The following is a 5000-nucleotide window of genomic DNA, read 5'->3' as shown; positions in this document are numbered from 1 at the left end:
GCCACACTACCTTAGGGCTTTCATGAGATCCAAAGCAGAGGACTCGATCAGGCTAGGCTCCCGACCTGCTTTCTTGACTAAGGCAGCGGTGGCCTGGTGCTCCTCACCCCCCGCCAGCAGCTCTTCCAGAACCCTATTCTCCACCAGATCTGGAAGCGACGGGGGGCAGGTCCATTTCTGGGGCGTCGCCCTGGCAGCCAGGGCTCGCCAACGCACACCAGACGTACCGCCTGCCGCACGACCGCACAGGGACCCCCACTTCCACCTCACCTGCAACATCTGGGCCACCATCACATTCTTGTGCCTATGATTCTTGTATTTTTCCATAAGCTTCACCATCCGAGCCTCCTCCTTCACGCTCCACCTCCTCTCCCTCCTTGGACCCTTACGAGCCTGGCTCCGCTCTTCACGAGCCGTGAACCACTCCGCCGCATGGGCCTGCCGCTTATGCTGAGACACTCCAACAGCCGTCCGAAAACGGCGCCCACAGTGATCGCAAGCGACCCCCTGTTCGACATCCACCATGCGCACGCCTCGGCATTTCGAGACATGACACCGAATTGCATGACTGTTCTCACCTCGTCTTTCGCACTCACGACAGCCGTACACGATGGACACACCCGCATGCCGGGAAGCGCAATGCAACCCAAACCTACGCATACCAACCACACGCGCCCCACACAGTGGGCAGTCCATGGACTCTCGAGGCAGATGCACCAAGACTTGGTCCGGAGGCCTCGGATCCATCCTACGCCGCTTTCTAGACGGGCCCTCTCCCGCCTCTTCATCCACGCCACCACGGAGAGCAGGCCGCGGCGCTAACACGACCCCCGCCACCCCAACTCTCATACCAGAGGCAACGGAGGCCATTGATTCAGACACCACTGAGGAGTTCTCAAGAGCTTCGCCAGCCGGGGTCCACCCGCTCCTTCGGCCTGACTGACTGTGGCTCTGATCCTGTGCCTCTGTCTGTACGGACTTCCTAACCAAGGAGTTTTTGCAACCATGGCCCGTAGAAGTGACTACAAGCCGTTTGGGGACCCCGAGCAATGCCTCCGGTGGTTGGTCCCCATGGCCCCCGGAGAGGTTGATTCGCTGGCCGCGCACGTGCCCAACCTCAAGCACGTCACGGGGAGGTCGCTCGAGCAGCAACAGCCCCTCTCCGAGCTGCGCCTCAGCCGATTTTGGTAACCCAGAACGGCTATCCTGGGTGGTCCGTAAGATATCAGACTTTTATTCTATTACTAGTATACAAACTATATGCACACACAGTAACCCCAATCACAACAGAAACTGAAACAATGCAACTGGTCATCAGCTTTACCAACCAACATGCAATCACAGTTATTGCCAGTTACAGGCCGCCAAACTCAAACCCCACAGATTATATTAAAAATCTATCCAACATTATAAAAAATATAAAAACAAAGGAATATATCATAATTGGCGACTTGAACCTAGACTACAAAGACAAATCATCCAAACCGCTAAAAAGCATGGCAGAAAAATTAGGACTCCACCAACTGATAAAAGAACCAACTAGAATATGTCACACTCGCAGCTCTATTCTTGATCTCATCTTCACTAATCAACCCGCAAAATATAGCATATCAGGAGTCATCCACGTAGCTGTATCAGACCATTGTCTCATATACACAGTTAGGAAAAACCCGAAACCTCGGAAAAATCATCAACAGTGCACTATTTCAAATATACCAAGATCTAAGCTACCACAGTATGAAACCGAAATAAAGAATATTGATTGGAGCAATCAACTAGCACTCACCGACCCAGAACAAATCTTAGCAGATTTCCAGAATCTTATAGAAGCCATACGGAAAAAATACACTACTACCAGAAAACTCAGTCTACGACAGAATAAATTACCATGGATAAACTCAGATATTCTCAATCTAATCGCACAGAAAACCACTGCACTGAAATTGTATAGGTCAATAAAAACTATTGAAAATAAAACAGCTCTCACACATCTTAGAAATAAATGCACCTTAGAGATAAGTAAAGCTAAAACCACTTACTTCCAGAAGCAAATCACTCAGGCCGCCACGAACCCCAAAATCCTCTGGCAGACACTAAAATCCATCACTGGGCAAATTTATGAAAATACAAATAACAACATACAAATATCTTTACAAAATACACTCACTACTGATCAGGAACAGATTGCAAATGCATTTAATAATTACTTCATCACCTCTATTAAAGAACTGACAGAACACTTTGATCCTCCGTTTCCACCCACACCTATAACTCCCTCATCAGACAAGCTAACCTTTTCTGAGATTACGCTCTCAGAGTTATCCAGTATTCTCAGCTCACTCAATAACTCAAAGGCCAAAGACATATATGAACTAAACACAGACTTCTACAAAACCCATGCCAGTAGCTTCCTACCCCTAATCCTCCATTTAATCAATCTCTGCATAAGACATTCCATATTTCCGACTGCGTGGAAAAAAGCAAAAATTACCCCCATATTTAAATCAGACGACCGAACAACCCTATCCAACTACCGTCCCATATCAATCCTCCCACCAATATCAAAACTTTTAGAAAAAACCCTGTCAAAACAACTTATAGAACATCTTGAAACAAACAACCTTCTCAACAACTCACAATTTGGCTTCCGATCAGCTCGTTCTACACTATCTGCACAGCTACTACTCACAGAATATATACGCACTTCTCTTAATAAAGGCCACATCACAGGAGCAGTCTTTGTCGATTTCCGTAAAGCCTTTGACACAGTTAATCACCAAATACTCCATAACAAACTAGCTTCCTTTCATCTCTCCCCCTCAGCGTTAACTATACTCTCATCATACCTCGCGGATAGAATCCAGGTTGTTAATATTGGTCAGGCCACATCTACTCCGTTACCATCTCCCACGGGTGTCCCCCAGGGCAGCATACTGGGCCCATTATTATTCATCATGTACATCAATGACATGCCTAACATATGCAAACAAACTCAAATCATATTATATGCTGACGACACAGTTATTTTCATCTCAGATCCGAACATCGAAACCATAAACTCCAAACTTACTTCTGATCTCCAGCTCCTACATGACTGGCTAAAAGTAAACCATCTGACGATCAATATAAAAAAAACTGAAATAATGTATTTCCACTCACCTAGGAAAAACATCTCCATAACTGTCCCCATTACTCTATCCGATCAAACTCTAGTAGTCACAAACACATATAAATATCTTGGAGTGCACTTAGACTCCCACCTCACCTACAAAAAACATGTTAACACTCTCACTAATAAGCTCAAACAGAAAATGTATGTCTATAACAAGATCAGGCCATATCTCACCCATAATGTCTCAAATATTTATCTACATTCTATCATACTGTCTAACCTATCATACTGTCTTCCCATTTGGTCTCTAACCACAAAAGAAACTCTGGATCCTATAGCCAGACTATACAATAGGGCATACAAAATACATGGCAGACTATCAATCTGGACCCATCACTGCAAGTCACTTGCACGCTCCAATGCACTAACCTTTCAGAATTACACAATTCTCATGGCAATAAAACTCTTCCATCAACTACATATAAATTCTTTCCCACCTATAGTTAATTCACTCATCCCAGGCCGTAATGAAAGACAGGCCCGCATCACCCGCTCAGTTACACAGGACCTCATCCGAATCCCAGCATACCAAAACAATTTTGGTCATAACTCATTTATCCGCACATCTATTTTAATCTGGAATAAGATACCCCTTCAAATCAGATCCGCCACCTCTATTATGCAATTTAAACGGCTAAACACATATTTCTTAATAACAAATCAAACTTGCACCCATTAACAATAAGATATATATATATATATATATTGTATATATTGTATTGAAATGTATGTAATGTTATAGGAACCTGCTGTAAAACAGTTCTTGGACTGAGTCAGGCCAGTCCATGAAACTTTGATGTTACATGTCGACCTTTCCTTTAAATAAACAAGAAACAAGAAACAAGACATGCCTACGGCCTCACTACCGTGAGAACACACGAGAGAGCAAAGTCTCCCGATTCTAGTGAGCTATACATCGAGATCAACCCCGGGCAGCCGTCCGCTAGGCAGCGCAGCCTAGCAACCAACTCGTCAGCCACCGCAGCCCAACCCACTAGGGAGAGGCCTGCCACATAGTGTCAGACTCGCCCCCCGTAAAGCCAGCCAATGGACGACTAGCAACCCAACTGCCCGGAGCAACAAAAGCCCAGAGGGCTGTGGAGCTCATCGACGGGGAGGAAAGCGGCCTGCAACAGACTAGCCACCACCCCCCTTATATCACATATTCGCCCCCAAGAGGATTTGAGAAACACATTTAGCAAAGGTCCAAGCGAGCACACAGGCATCCACGTGACACCCACCCACTCGGCCTGGCCTCCGTTCCATACCACTAGGCGCCGCCCACACCAATGCGCAGATTCGGGTCATCTCGGTCTCGCTACCATACGGTCACACCCTGCGTACCAACAAAGCGCTGAGCGAACGCTAAGCCAGCCTACAGAGGTGTTAGAGTGTGACTCACAGGGAGAGGAACCGTCCGCCCAACGTCAACCTAGGTCGAGGCCGGCAGGGGCCCTCTCCAAGGCGAGCCTATAGTGCCAGTCGGTCAGTTTGGGAAAGTTGGGGGGGTATCCGGTGGCCGTCGGGAACAGACAGGGACCGGTCGGGAGGGAGGGGGTAAGTTTGGCCGCTGGGAACAAGCGCCCACCCTGGGGAGTTTACATACGAGCCAAAGCCGGGAACAGAGATAAGCTCGGGAGCCTCGCAGTCTCAAAGACTTTCATCCCTCCATCAGAGATATCAGACCGCACAGGGTCCGAGACACTACCAAACACAGGTAGCGCTCAGGGAGAATATTCTCACCTTTCGGGCCAGGAAGGTCGCCCAGCTATGCAGCCCCTTCCCAAAGTCTGCACGCCTACCGATTTGATGAGCCAGCACGGCAATT

Source organism: Syngnathus typhle, linkage group LG8 (assembly GCF_033458585.1).
Source record: "Syngnathus typhle isolate RoL2023-S1 ecotype Sweden linkage group LG8, RoL_Styp_1.0, whole genome shotgun sequence".
NCBI lineage: Eukaryota > Metazoa > Chordata > Actinopteri > Syngnathiformes > Syngnathidae > Syngnathus > Syngnathus typhle.
Note: the sequence above shows the minus strand (reverse complement) of the source record.